The following is a 16549-nucleotide window of genomic DNA, read 5'->3' as shown; positions in this document are numbered from 1 at the left end:
ATTAGTATTTACTTCATTAAAAACATTAAAGAGGGCTCTATCCATATCCAAATTAGATCCCGGCGGTCTATAGCACACCCCAAGCACTATCACAGGGGAGACTCTAGTAGTTTTCTTCCCCAGTGTGATTTTTGCCCAGACAGACTCTGCCTTATCCATTCCATCACTTATTTCTTTATATTCTACCTCATCATTGATATACAATGCTACTCCACCACCTTTACCTTTATTTCTGTCTTTCCTAAACAGCACATACCCTTTAATAGCTGTAGTCCAGTCATGACTACTATTCCACCATGTTTCTGTTATCCCTATAATATCTGGTTTCACTTCCTGCACCAGTAGCTCTAGTTCTTCCATTTTGTTACCTAGGCTCCTCGCATTGGTGTACAAACATCTTAATTTTTGCTGTTTGGCCTCACTCACATTCTATACCCGATTAGGCATGGTCATTCTACAGCCAGTATGAACCATTAGACTTGTATCCACACTGCCCTTCCTCCTTATGTCCATTCTCCTACCCATGGCTTATCTGCTGACTGCTTCTTATTTACAATGTCACCTGAAAGTGAGAACAGGCATTCACATGGCACTTTTGTAGCTGGCATTCCAACGTATTTACATGCCAGATATGCTAAACATTCATATGCCCCTTCATGCTTCGGCCACCATTCCAGAGGACATGCCTCCATGCTGATGATGCTTGTTAAAAAAAATAATGGGTTAATTACATTTGAGACTGAACTCCTTGGGGGAGAATTGTAGGTCTCCTGCTCTGTTTTACCCACATTCTGCCACATATTTCATGTTATAGCCATCTCAGATGATGACCAAGCACATATTGGTTTTAAGAACACTTTCACAACAGATTTGACAAAACACAAAGAAGGTACCAATGTGAGATTTCTAAGGATGGATACAGCACTCGACCTAAGGTTTAAGAATCTGAAGTGCCTCTCAAAATCTGAGAGGGACGAGGTGTGGAGAATGCTTTCAGATGTCTTAAGAGAGCAACACTCTGATGCGGAAACTACAGAACTAGAACCACCAAAAAAGAAAATCAACCTTCTGCTGGTGGCATCTGAATCAGATGATGAAAATGAACATGCGTCAGTCTGCTCTACTTTGGATCTTATCATGCAGAACCCTTCATCAGCATGGACGCATGTATTCTGGAATGGTGGTTAAAGCATGAAGAGACATATGAATCTTTAGCGCATCTGGTATGTAAAATAAAGAGATTGCACTATAGTACTTATATTAGATGAACTGAAATATACTATATCTTTTGTTTTCTACAAATATTTGTAACCAAAAATAAATATAAAGTGAGCACTGTACGCTTTGTAACTGAAATCAATATATTTGAAAATGTAGAAAACATCCAAAAATATTTAAATAAATGGGATTCTATTTTGTTTAACCACAATATTAATTTTTTTTAATCGCTTGGCAGCTCTAATCTAAACTATTAGTTTTAAAATAAGAACACCAAGCACATGTGCAAAAACTGGATTATAGCACCTTGGTTCAAATTAAGAACCATCATTTCCCTCCCTTGATAAAGCTTCATTTCCACATTAAAAAAAAAAAAGATGGGCCAGAACCAAATTCCTGGATCCAAACACCCCTGGACTCTGGAGTTGTTCAAAATCAGGCCCTATATCTGAATTCCATAAACTGTCCCATCTTTACTGTGAGTCAAATGGGTCCAGATTCGCTGGGACAGATTCTCTGGGACAGAACTCAGTAGGTGGAGGGAGAAGGCAGCTTTGCACCACCTCTGCATTCCCCCCGAAAACAGGCCAAGCCAGGAACCAACCTGGCCCTATCACAGGTCAAGAGCATTTTTGGCCAGCTGCCCACAGCCCCAAGAGGCTATTCTGTCAGCTGAGGATTGATGAGACAGAACAGCGCACAGCCCCTCGCTTTTTCTCCGTCACAAGAATCCCCACATGCTGTGGGCTGGGAAATAGGGTGACCAGATGTCCCGAATTTATTGGAACAGTCCTGATATTCAGGATTTTTTCTTATATAGGTACCTATTACCCCCACACCCGTCCCAATTTTTCACACTTGCTGTCTGGTCACCCTACTTGAAAGGGAGTTGTGCAAGGTGGCTTTACACTACCTGGGGATTCCTTGCATACAGGGAGAATCGTGAAGAGGCTGAATTTGCTGGGTTTCTGACTCCTTTAAACTGCAGGAGTGGATGCAAGAGGCAGGCTCTAGACAGGGACATTTCAGATATGAAATGCTCAGACTCCAGATGTAAATGCTGAGCCATGCCCTCTGCAGGTGTAAATCTGTGGAGTTCCACTAAAGTCAATGGGGCTACTCTGACTTACATCAGCTGAAGATCTAATAGGATGTGCCATGGACCCGTGTCTTATCTCTGGACAATTTAAAACACATTAAAGTATTAAAATTCAGATGATAGTTAAGATTCAGGATTAAAATTAAGGATTCTGCAAAGAAAGCCTTGCACTATAGTAAATTATAAATACATCCAGCAAACAGAAGTGCACTAGTGAAGCTTCTTAAAAAAAAAAAAAGAACAAAAAAAAAAAAAGAACACCACCCTGCTTCTAATCTCTCTGCAGCTGGTTTTTAAACAAAATATTTATTCATAATTCAGAACTACTTGGTGTCTAATAAAAGCCCACATTTATATATTCCACATTGAAGAACGCTCAGTGGGAAGAAAAAAACCTTTGATCATGTTTTCTTAATTTCAGAATGATTTGTTTAAATATTTCAAGTAGCACCAGCAGAGAGAAATAATTGTTTAAGATTATTCAGGATATAACAAATTGCTTTTTCTAGCTGTAAATCTTTAGAGAATAAAAATTGGCTTGCTGTGCACAAGTCACACACACATTGTATGTCCCCACATGGAATGAAAAACCCTTTTCTAAGAGCATTAACAGACAACTCTGTTGGCAACAGAAGAAAATACTGTATCTTATTCATGGCATTCATATTTCATAATGGATCTGAACTACAACTAGTTTGTTTTTTAGTAGTTTTGTATGAGAAATCAATGGCCTGAAATACTCTGTGATGGATTCTAGGCCCTTCCTGCCTTCTGAAAGTACTGTACTGCATTCACACCTTGATAATGTGCCTGTCATATTGGTAGGCAAATGACTTATCTGGAGACTAAAAGTTGTGAATTAATCAGGAAGGTTTCAAAAACGTGATCATTTTGGGGAAGGTGAAAGGTTTTATTCTATTCTCCCTGTGGAAGGATTAGTAAAGCTCCAGAAAATGGCCGTTGCTACTACTAGACTGTTTGCTTGATAAAACGAACGGGATTTTGTAGCTGCTGAAAATCTAATAGTTTTAATGGTGTTCCAATGAGTTACCTAAGTAAAAAAATAAGTTTCTGGCAGCTCAGCAGGAAAAGCCCAATTACGATCAAAGGACTATGTCCCAGCATGGCTCTGTTTGTACTGTCAACTTGTTTTGACATAATGAGGTTATAATAGTTCTCTAGAGTTGTAAAGGCCACCTCCACAGAGATTCAGGCACAGTGCTCACTGTACATAGAGTTGTCTGCTGACCGGGGGTTGGGTGGGCTAAGGGTTATTTTGCCTTCTGCACAGCAAGTTACCTCTGCGGCCTTTGTTAAGATGCTTGTATTTTCAAAAGCACAGCGTTAACTCTCAGAGGATGAAGGCAATTGGTGCACTGGGTCAGCAGATGAACAGCTTCAATAGAAGTAGTCCCACAACAAGAGAATTCCATAGCTCGCTGGTTGGAGCCCTCCCCTCAGAGGTGGGAGACCCCTGTTTAAATGCTCCCCTGCCCCCTTTCAGGAAAATTGAACCCTGATCTAACCATTCGGCTAAAAGTTATAAAATAGGCACCAGAACCACCTCTTCCTCCCCCCCCCAGCCCAATTTTGAACGGGACCTGATCCAATAGGCAGCTTCTGAGCATACTACCAGAAGTGGCCTTGCACACTACATTACTGAGCAACCAAATCAACATGGAAAATGTTAATTATAGAATTAGCTAGTCTGTAACATCTCAATATGCCAACCATTTTTTTCATACATTGCAAAGCACCTGTTCTTCAGTGAGGACTTGTGTATATCAGACATGAAGTGTTAAACAACCCTTTAAGTTACCCACATTCAATAGCTGTATTTGAACTGCTTGCTAAATCCCAGTGGAATGGTAAACCCACAAGACAGTTCACTTACACATTCACTCACTCATTTCACACACAGTTCACTCACTCACACACCAAACAAAGGGTAGGAAAAATGTTTGAAAAATGGAAGTGAACCTCTTTTGTTGGGTGCACTTGCCCACTGATGTTTTCACAGCTCTAAGCTGTTTTCCTGCTGCACAGCCAGCAGCTTGAGCTCACATTTTGTTTTTGTGGTCTTTCAAAAAGTAGCAGTTTACATTTGTCAAGGTTCCTCCCCCACTCTGATCTCTAGGGTACAGATGTGGGGACCTGCATGAAAAACCTCCTAAGCTTATCTTTACCAGCTTAGGTCAAAAACTTCCCCAAGGTACAAAATATTCCCCCCATTGTCCTTGGACTGGCCGCTACCACCACCAAACTAATACTGGTTACTGGGGAAGAGCTGTTTGGACGCGTCCTTCCCCCCCAAAATACTTCCCAAAACCCTGCACCCCACTTCCTGGACAAGGTTTGGTAAAAAGCCTCACCAATTTGCCTAGGTGACTACAGACCCAGACCCTTGGATCTTAAGAACAATGCACAATCCTCCCAACACTTGCACCCCCCCTTTCCTGGGAAATGTTGGATAAAAAGCCTCACCAATTTGCATAGGTGACCACAGACCCAAACCCTTGGATCTGAGAACAATGAAAAAGCATTCCGTTTTTTACAAGAAGACTTTTAATAAAAAATAGAAGTAAATAGAAATGAAGAAATCCCCCCTGTAAAATCAGGATGGTAGATATCTTACAGGGTAATTAGATTCAAAAAACATAGAGAACCCCTCTAGGCAAAACCTTAAGTTACAAAAAAGATACACAGACAGAAATAGTTATTCTATTCAGCACAATTCTTTTCTCAGCCATTTAAAGAAATCATAATCTAACACATACCTAGCTAGATTACTTACTAAAAGTTCTAAGACTCCATTCCTGGTCTATCCCTGGCAAAGACCAGCATACAGACAGACACAGATCCTTTGTTTCTCTCCCTCCTCCCAGCTTTTGAAAGTATCTTGTCTCCTCATTGGTCATTTTGATCAGGTGCCAGCGAGGTTACCTTTAGCTTCTTAACCCTTTACAGGTGAGAGGAGCTTTCCCCTGGCTAGGAGGGATTTCGAAGGGGTTTACCCTTCCCTTTATATTTATGACAACATTAGAACCCTAGGACAGTTCTCCTCATGCTACACAAAGCAAACCTAATTAGGGGCCAAATTATTTAACAACAGTTTTCAATAATACATCATGGCAAAAGGATTGCACATTATTAAATGTTCCCTTGCCCCTTATCAGCCTCCTTCACATCTGTTCCTTATTTTATTTTGCTTCTTTTTCTTTATATTTTCTTATACGATAGGCTTTCATTTTGAGCATTTAACGTAAATGAGCTTTACTACTGTGTTTGTCCTAGCCTAACGTTTGATGTTCATCACAGATCCATTTCCAATGAGATAGTTTCTTATATCTGGAGAAAAGTAAGTTGGTTGCCTGAAAGAGCAATTTAGCATGGCAGAATAGTGAAAGGGGGTTCTATTTTATATTTAGCTGTTTACATAACTAATCTCCTTTGGGTCTTAAAATAGAGTACCTCTGAACAATAAAATACCTCTAAAAAATTTACTTTTTTTTTTTTTAAAACCAGTCACCTGGAGTAACTGTGACCATTCTTTTCCTTTTCCATGCATCAACTGCTTTCAAATGTGAAACCTTCTTCGCAAGCAGTTACTTTTTCAGCAGCTTATTGCTTCTCATATAAAACATTGAAAAAATTATAGCCACGATTGTGTGTCTGTAAACTTTATTTTTAAACACACACTACTGGATTTTTTCCAATCTGAGGAGATTTCAGTGAATAATACATTGTATATTTTTCTGTAGCAAACTGATATGTTTTATTAGAGCTTGGCAGGAAATTATTTTCCAGAGAGAGAGAGAGAGACAGACAGACAGACACATACACACACACCCATTCCAGCTATGCCTGATTTGAAACAGAGACTTTGAACCCAGGTCTCCTGCATGCCCAGCGAGTGCCCCAACTACCAGGTTATAGGCTGGTGGTCTCTTGCAATCTCTCCTGTTGGAGATGATCCACTTGTTATAAATAGTTAAATATTCATTGACAGAGATTGACTCTGCGGCCCAGTGGTTTGGGCACTCACCTGGGATTTGAGATACCTAAGGCCAAGTCCCTGTAGCAGGGATTTTAACGTGAATCTCGCGACATGCCAGGTGATGCCCTACCACCAGGCTACTGGCTACTCTTGGGTGGCTCCCTCCCAGAAATTCCACCCTGGACCTGAGAAACATTCCAGACAAATGTTTCATTAAAACTGAGTCTTTCCAGTAAAAGATTTTGGTTTTACTGAATCGGTGTTTTTTGAAACAATTTTGTCAAGAAAAATTCCCAACCACTTGGGTCTATGCATGTGGTCTATGCATGCTCTTAAATGTGTGAGTATGGGCACATTTGGGCTTTTCATTCTATACGTACACGTTGTGAGATAAGGTCTCAAGGGGAATATTGTGTCCACTTCTGGGCATCACACTCCAAGAGAGATGTGAACAAACTGAAGACCAGAAGAAAGCAACAAAAGTAATTAAAGGCCTAGAAAACATGACCTTTGAGAAAAGATTGAAAAAATTGGGTTTGTTTAGTCTAGAGAAGAGAAGGCTGAGGGAGGACATGACAACAATCTTCAAGTTCCAACGAGGTTGTTATAAAAAAAGAGGGTGACAAATTCTTCTCCTAACAGGACAAGAATTCATGAGTTTAAATTGCAGCCAGGGAGATCTAGGTTAGACATTAGGAAAAAGTTCCTAATGTAAGGTAATTAAGCACTGAAACAAATTATCTAGGGAGGTTGTGGAATCCCCGTCATTGTTAAGAGCAGGTTAGACAAACACCTGTCAGGAATGGCTTTTCAGTGCAGGGGACTGGATTAGATGACCTATTGTCTTTTGTCTTTCTATTCCCTCTCCTCCCTTTTCCTAGTCTCCAAATTTCACACAATCTGGAGCATCCTCAGGGAAACAAACAGCAATATTACATCCACAAGAGCTCAGTCCTACTTCCCAGAACCATAGACCCCAAACTGCAGCTGGCATTATTATGTCACTATTGGATAGACACTGCTTCCTTCACTTCAGCTTTGCTCTTCTCAAAAGTATTGACACAGTATAGCATGTTGCTCACCCTCACAAATATGTTCATGCAAGCATACCGTAAAGCTGGGATCTCAAACTCAAATCACCACGTGGGCCACTGGCCTGAAAGCCACATCACTAAAACCTTTTCATACAACGATATAAAAGTATAGTCAAAAATGAAAAAAAATAAGAATATAGTATGCTATTAAAAGTCAATGTAAAATATAAACACTCAGTAATGCTCCTCATTCAAATGACAAAACACGTATTTACTTTTAGAATTACTTCGGTTAAAGCCCCACTCTGCCCCCAGCCCCGCCCCTACTCCACCCCTTCCATGAGGCCTTGCCCTGCCCTGCCTCTTCCCACCCCTATTCCAACCCCTTCCCCAAAGTCCGCACCCCAACTCCACCCCCTCCCTGCCCCTATTCCAACCCCTTCCCCAAATCCCCGCCCTGGCCATTCCTCTTTTCTGTCTCCTCCACTGAGCATGCCGCAGCCCCGCTCCTCCCCTGTGGAAAGTCCTAAGCACCGCCAAACAGCTGTTTGGCAGCGGGAAGCGCTGGGAGGTAGGCAGAGGAGTGGAGATGCGGCGCGCTTGGGGAAGAGGGGAGTTTGGCTGCCGCTGGAGTTGGTGCCTATGGAGGGCAGCAGGAAACAACTCCGCAGGCTATGTGCCCCACGGACCGCGTGTTTGAGACTCTTGCCGTAAAGGAATATTTTTTTATACCGATGGACTTGGAAGTACTGAAATGTGTAGACAAAACACTAATATCCTATTTATGCAGTGTTCTTTGAGAGTGAAAACATATTTGCTTTATCACTTTATTAATAAATTAATTATTGACTTTGCCATTTGTCAATCAGATCCATTTTATAACATGTAGCAATAGATAACCTGTATTTGGATGGTCTCCATAAACATCATTAGAAAAAACTAAAAGGTCATACTTTGTATTACATTTGTAAACAGTGATTTTATATTTACATTCTAGTCCAAAGAAACCTAGAATTTATGTAATCTTATGGTTCAAAATTAAGCTCTCAAAACCCGAAAATACAGAACAAAGAAAGTTAAGGTTTAACTTTGCTCTCACGGTACGTTCATATATGGTCTTTCCACATATCTTTATAATTTATCTATTGCCATTAAATAAAATATATAATTAAGTACAAACCAGAATTTCTTATATAACCTGTCTTGCAGGCAGTTACAGTTCATAGAGTCTCAGTGAAATCTACAAACACAACCCTGGAGGAAGAAAATCATGGCAGTAGTTTTAAAAATTGAATGTTTAAAAGTGGAATGGCCCAGAGTTTGACAAGCCAAACATTCTCACAGTAAATTGGAAAAGATCAAAACATTTCTTTTCATTTTTTGAACTTGCTCAGTTTACAGATTAATAAGTAGTGTGTGGGTCCTTTACTGCTTTCTAAAGATACAAAGACCACATCTCACTTACCTCATTTTGGTTGTGGGGCGTTGGCATAATCTGGTGGTACCGATTTATGTGACCTCGTTACCTTAATTGTTTCCTTCCCACAATCAACATCCTCTCCAACTTCAGTTTAGTTTAGATTGATGGGTCACACCTGAAACTCTGGGTAGGGTTGCCAACTGTCTAATCACACAAACCCAAACACCCTTGCCCTGCCCCACTCATTCCATCCCCCCTCCCTCCGTCGCTCACTCTCCCCCCACCCTCACTCACTTTCATCAGGCTGGGGTGGGGTGTTGGGGTGTGGGAGGTGGTGAAGGCTCTGGCTGGGGATGAAGGCTCTGGGGTAGAGATGAGGGGTTCAGAGTGTGAGAGGGGGCTCTGGGATCAGGCAAGGGGTTGGGGTGCAGGAGGGTGTGCACAGTGCAAGCTCTGGGAGGGAGTTTGGATGCTGGAGGGGGTGCAGAGGTTGGGGTTGGGTGCTGCAGGGGGTGTGGGCTCTTGGAGGGAGTTTGGGTATGGGAGGGGGCTCAGGGCTGGGGCAGAGGGTTGGAGTGCGGGAGGAGGTGAGGGCTCCGGCCGGGCGACACTTACCTCAGGCGGCTCCCGGTCAGCAGCGCAGCAGGGATATGGCAGGCCCACTGCCAGCCCTGGCCCCGTGCTGCTCCTGGAAGTGACTGGCACGTCCCTGCGGGTGGTAGAGGGGGCTCAGCGCACTGCCCCTGCCTGCAGGCATCGCCCCCACAGTTCCTATTGGCTGCAGTTCCCGGGAGCTGTGGAGTTGGCGCTCGGGGCAGAGGCAGCACGCAGAGACCCCCTGTCCCTCCCTGGGGCCGCAGGAACATGCCAGCCACTTCTGGGAGTGGCGTGGAGACAGGGCAGATAGGGAGCCTGCCTTAGCCCCGCTGCACTGCAGGACTTTTAGCGGCCTAAAATCTCCCGGTTTGGCTTCAGTAGCCTCCAGGAGATAGAGCCCAATTCCGGGAGACTCCCGGTGAAACCGGGAGGGTTGGCAACTGAAACTCTGAGCCATTCAACTTCAAACATTTCTAACTCACAGAAAATCAGTCAAGTTGTTTCAAACTTGGAACGTTTTGTAGATCTCACAGTTTCAAACCTGGCCACATCGGAATGTACTGTATGTTACTTTAAGCTTGCATAAAAAATTCCAGTCTATATTCTTTTATATATGGACTTAAGGATCTAACAATTGATGAAGATATAAAATGAGAGAAACTATAGGTGAAGACATAAGCATAAGGGGGCAGAGTTAAGGTTGAGCTTTGCACCTGAACTGATTTATCCTGACTTCTGAGAGCTTGATTTTTCAAGCTTCTGGCCCAATCCTGCACACACCTAAAGGGTGTAGTGCTTCCTACTGTGAGCAATTCCTCTGGGCATGTGGGTTTAATGCTGCTGTGGGAATGAAGGTGCTAATGTCAGAGATGCTTCTCCCACTCCCACACAACATACACATCCAGCACAGCACTGTTTCCAGAGGATGTCAGGCCAGCCACATAACATCTAGTAACACCACTTCCTTTGTCTAGGGCATCGCATGTGGGAAGAGTGTGGACATGGGAGAGCTCCATCATTATTGGCTATGGTGCAGGAGAAGGTGGAACAGAGGTGGGGCAACCATAGGAGTGGAAAAGAAAGCAAACTTCTCTTTACTTCCTCTCCCTAGGTTCTTGCTGAGTTCATGGCATTTTGTCAGGATTTTTTCTCCTCAACAGGTGAGTGTGATTCACTTCCTGATCATGCTCTGCCATTCAATACCATAATTCTAGACTCCTTACTTGGGCTTTAGGAAGAAGATTTACACATCCAACTTAAAAGCCTCACTCATCCCACAAAGTTTTGAAAATGGTGAAAGGTTTCTGGAATTCATGGATATACATCATTGCAAATTAGAAGGAAATTAAAAGATTGTATGCCTGGTGAAAGGGGAAATTGTGTTAACATAGACTGACTGATGGAACTTAATCATATTTATTTTATTTATCAGTGACAATTGTACCTTTGTACTGATTTACAACAATTGGATGAGGTCACATACAACATGCTAATAAAGACGTAATACAAATTCACATAATATAAAAGATTGTGGGAGAAATTAAGAGACACACCTGTCATTGTTATGATATGACACACAAATTGCCAGAGCACTGAGAAAGCAGACAGGCTGGCCACAGCTGGCTGAGACAAAATGACTTTGAGATATAATTACAAGGTGTTGTAGCTATGTTAGTCCCAAGGTTATGAAAAAGACCAGGTAGTTGAGGTAACATCTTTTACTGGACCCACTTCTGTTGTTCACATGAGTTGGTCCAATAAAGAAAATATAACCTCACCCAACTTGTCTCTTTCAAATGTAAGATTTTCATCTTGCTTAGCCAAATATTTCATTTAACACAACTTGAAGTCTAGCTAACTATCTTTTTGTACTGTTTCAGGTTAGTGGGGTTCACATTATGCTTAGCTTTTATTGTTTGTTATTTTCTATGCTAAATAAACATTGTATTTACCAACAAGTAGGGCTGGTCAGAAAGGTTTTCAACCCACAATGACAAAAACTTATGATATGAAAGGGTTTTTTCCCCATTTTCATTAATATTTTTGTCAGTAGGGATGATTTGTTTTTATTCAAACACAAATACACAGAAAAATAGCAAGAAACACACAACCACTGGCAAAGTTAACTACATTTTTTTTCTCTCATAGATGTGATTTTTTCCTTTTGCTCCTAGGTTCAAACTCCCTAGTTCCTATACCAAGGCAAAAATCTATGTCAAGAAGTTTAGTAACACGGGAGGACAGTATAATGCACAATCATCATTTTAATTATATTATTGTCTCTGATGCAAATGTCAACCCCATTTATTAGATGAGGCTTCAGGATGTTGACACCATTTAACATTGAACCAGCTCAGAAAATATTCTGACCACAATGGCCTCAGATAAGTTTAAAAGAAAACCATTACAAATTCTAAGCCACTTTACAGAACCCACAACTTGGACTAGAACTATTCCTCAGGGGTTTAAATCTCACTCCCTATCCAAGGACTGACATGCTATCATCACTGTTGTCTATGCCCTTTTTCAGTCACCAAAGCTGTAGCAGGACAGGTTAGATGTGCCCGGTCCTCTCGACCGAATCCCACACTTCATCAGTTGATAATATTCTCTCTTAATTACCTCCTCCTGGACATACAGGCAGTTCACAATGTTCCTTTCTACAAGCAGCAAGGCTAGTCTCCTCTCTCCAGAGAGACGCTTGGGTTCATAGCATTTCAACAGAGAAGAGACAGGATGTGGTTGTAATGAATATAAAGGGGATTTTATTTTCAAATAGCTGGGCAAAGACAGTCCCTGGAAATTCTCTCAGGCTCAAAGACTAAACACAGCCTGCTCTCCCAAGTATCACAAGAATAGTGCCTCGTTCTTCTCCTGTCACTTACACCTATATAATTCTACTGACTTCAATGGAGTTACTCCCAACCGAGTTACCCTAGTGTAGGTGAGAGGAGAATCAGGCCTAAAGTCTCCCTGAACACTGGCCTGGCTAGTAATCATAGAATGCGTTGTGACTGAATTACAAGGGTTCAAATCCAATTAGCTAAAACAAGAGAGATATTTGTTGTATATCTGAGAAGATGACATTTAAGGGTGATAAATTTTAACCTCAGCACTTGAGAACCTAGATGGTTCTGGTGATGCTATTGATTATCTTAGGTCACATGAAGCAACAGCATTTAAGACATTTAGAACAATTAACTATGCAATCATACCCTTCTTTTCCAGTCAACTAGTTTTAATGGCAGTCTGACCCCAAGCTAGAGTCTTTCACAGAGAAGCTCACTGTCAGCACAAAATGGCATCTCTCTCTGCCCTCCTGGTCTCCGAGGTCTGCTTTTGTAACTGTCCGTACACTTCTGAAAATAGCCACTGCTCAGTTACCATATGTACGAGGAGAGAAGCTAAGGGTGAATGATGGAACAACAATCTGAAAGGGCCACAGATGACGAAGAAATGACTCAGCAGAAAAAGAAAGAAAAAAACCTCTTGGTCAGCCAGGCTTTTTTCTTAAGAAATTATGTTTATACCAAGAACTTAAAGTAAGTTGAGCAGAAAATTCCATATCTAGAGGTTCAACCGAGTCCTACAACCTTCAGTGCAGAGTCCTAAATTCCAGGACATTCTATACTCCCTACCCCACTGGCAGCTATTCTAATAGCTGTTTCTCTGAATACATGTGCAAGCAGAGAGGGAAACCGATCTGAAATTAAGCCCATCTTTGTGGTGGCGGATAGTGCCCCTGCACTCTGTCACAGCACATTTAAACGTCCCCATAACTTTTAGCATATCCAAGGTTATCTGCATCAGCACAACCACAAAGGAAAGCCCTGCTACCTGGGAATTTAATCCCAGCACCCTCCTCTGATTCTGACCTTGCAGGGAACCAAGCACTTTGTTGTTCTGGGGATGTGAGGCACTTAAAAACTATCAAGTTTCAATGACTTCTCACCCAGCTGATGGCATAATATTTCAGCCTGAGGAAATCAGTGTCTGGTGGAACAAGAATGTTCTGAGCCATCCAGCAGCCTCATGAGTCATGACATGAGACTAACAGGGAAGGGTGTGCCTTTGTTCCCTTCTCCAGCTCACCCTCTGTCCTAACACAAATTTCAAAGTTCTTCATGTTAAAGGAGATATTTTCAATTTACATCTTACAGTTACATAATTAAAAGGCACAGATTCAGATTGAACTAAATCAAATAACAGCCCATCTCACCTTCCATCTGCAACACACTCTAATCCGACTCCCACTTTATTGTTTAGCTGCATTTTACAGATTGGAAACAGGCATAGAGAGACTAGTGACACTGGAAGTGTGGGGTAGATCAGAGAATCAAACCTGGCCCTCCAGGCTAGCACCAAAACCACTAGACTATCCTTCCTCGACTTTGGAGTTTGTTTCCTTATCCCTTACACACCCTTTTGGTCTGTCAGGACCTGGAAGTGTTAATTTTAGGCAAACCACAAGGCTTACCTCTTGGGCAGTGCTTTTGGGGAATGGCTGGGTTGAGAAGGAGAGTTGACAGAGTAGGGATGTTACTCCCATAAAATAGAGAGTCATTCATACTCCACAACAGCTCCAATTAGTAGTTCTGAGAGTTTACAATGGCTGAAATTTAATACAAAAGGAAAGTGCATTTCTAGAACTTAGAATGGAAAACTGAACACTAGCTAAGAGCTTAAGATATTTGCCTTAGAATGTTTGTTATGGAGAACTTCTGTAATATTTTTATGGAAAATATGCATGACTCAGTTATCCCCTCTCACATTTGTATTATCACCACCTCAGATTGAGGGTTTAATGACAGGGGAATCAGAGAAGGGTGCTGGTCATGCAGGCATGTCTGGGTTGGTAAGAATGAAAATACAAGAACTGTCAACTTGTGAATGGAGCTACCTTGGAGATGCAAAGGACAGCAAGGACCAGACCATTCACTTTTAAGACTGCTGGGCCAAGGGGAGTTTTCACAACCCCCTCCCTGGCCTGGGCCTCAGGAGGGATGGAAGAGGGTTGTAAAATTTTAACCTGTAAGCATTAGTCTTACCAGTTAACCCGCCTTAATGGGTAAACCCCAGGCTGGCTGGTTGACCCCAGAAGCCCTGTACTGGCCAGAGCAGCCCCAGCCATGCTGGCCCCTCTCCCTTTAATCGATTAACCATTTAAACAATATAATTTTAATAATTTAAATGGTTAACTTTTTAAACAATATTTACATCCCGAGTGTGAGCAGCTCACATTAAATCAGCATGACAGCAGTTTGAAACAAAGCACTGAGCATTAAGCATGCTACTGCCCAGTGCAGTGAGAAGTTTGAATTGAGGGGCAAGAGAAGCAGATTGTGTTGCCAGCATGCAAGCTTTGCTTTTCCATTCTAACCAAAGGAGCCTATACACTGTATTCCTGTTGACTAAGACATGCAGTCTTATTTTGAAGAGGCTGTCCTGTGTAACTGCAAACATCTACTGGTTGCATAGCTCCCAAAAGGGTAAGTCTCTGACACAGGTCTAAACTCATTAGGACCTGCTGGAGGAGCCATGGTGAGAAACAGAGGTGCTGAAGCCAAGAACTCAGTCTTGGGTAAGCAAGGACTGCTGGGCTCATCTTTCCAAAAAGGGGAGGCCCTGGGCTTAGCACTAAAAGGTGTCCACTGCCAGAGAGCAGTGAGTAAAGGCCAGAGGCGGCAGAAACCCTTTAGAACCATGATAGTACAGCAGTTAACTAATGGCAGGAACAGTTAAATTCTTGACAGGGGTAGAAGCTGCGCAGGTGTGGTAAAAGAAGAGTTATTGTACTCACACGTTCAATAAGAGTTCAATTCTACTCTCATAAACATCAATGGAAAGGCTCCCATTGACTTCCATGAGAGCTGGACTGGGGCCTAAATGAATTGTGGTAAATACTGTATGTTTTACAAGTGAAGTGCTGTTGCCCTAATGTTTATATTTTCATTGTTCAAAAACAAAACCATTATAATTTTCACTGTAATCTGCAAGAATATTTTGCTAGCCAAAACACAAGACTAAAAATGGGAATCTTTTAAAAGATTCCCATCATATAATATTAGTTACCCACATTTGGTGGCAGTGGAATATACCAATCGTCACCAGACAACAAGATAGCAGTTAGCTTTGTATTTTTTTCTTTAAATTGATGGCTTCATCATTTTAATGCTTTGTTGCACTTTGTTACCTTTTACTGTATATCCGATTCTTTATATCCTATCCTGTGGACCTTTTAAACACATCGTACAAAAGGGCTGCTAAAGATCAGGGTGCTGGAGCCTTCCCAAAGGTGAGTGGGTCCCCCACCCTGGGTAGGTGGAGGGACCTAGGCTCCCCACAGCTGCCCGTACGGCTCTCCCTGACCCGGCTCCAGTCAGGGCCTCGAAGCCGCAGCCCGGCCACGATATGAGCCGCACTGGCAGCTGTGAGGAGCCATGGCAGACCCTCTACCTGCCCTGGGCTGGAGGGCGGGAAGGGAAGGGGCACTCAGAGCAGCCTCCGACCCGTATCCCCACCCCTCGCCCCCCCACCAGGGTAGCTGGAGGGTCCTGGCCAGAGCTGGGTCAGGGAGAGCATGCGTGCAGCTGTGTGGAGCTGGTGTGGAGTCCCGGACTCTCCTCCTCGACCTGCCTTGGGTCAGGTGGGAAGATGGACCTGGGGCTGCTCTCAGTCCCCTCGTACCGTGAGCAATGGAGGGGCTGCACGCGTGGCTCCCACAACTGCCCAGGCTCCTGTCCCCGGCCAGGCTCCATGCTGGCTTGGCCAGGTGGGCAGCCCCACCCCAGCGAAAAGTGGACCAGCCAGACCCACCCATTTTCAAAAAGTGGGAGGGCCATGGTCCCCTGCCCTCCTGGCACTACTGCATCTTGCATGACATTCTTACGTTTGGCAGTTTGACATTCTCACATGTCTGCACATAGCCCAGCTATTTTTCATGCATTCAACTGCCTCAGTTTCCTTGCACATCCCCACAGTCCCATGATCTCCCAGCAACCCTCCCCCTGGCTTTCCCCATCCACCCACTACATCCTCTCTGGGCTGCACCACTGCCCCAGAAATCCTCCAGGCTCTCCCTACCCTAACAATCTCTCTTCCAGACTGTCCCCGCTACAACATATCCTTCTACCTTCTGCTGGCTCTCAACTCCTTGCAATACCCCCAATCCCCAGGCTTCCCTG

This window comes from Eretmochelys imbricata, chromosome 9 (genome assembly GCF_965152235.1).
Source record: "Eretmochelys imbricata isolate rEreImb1 chromosome 9, rEreImb1.hap1, whole genome shotgun sequence".
Taxonomy (NCBI): Eukaryota; Metazoa; Chordata; order Testudines; family Cheloniidae; genus Eretmochelys; species Eretmochelys imbricata.
Note: the sequence above shows the minus strand (reverse complement) of the source record.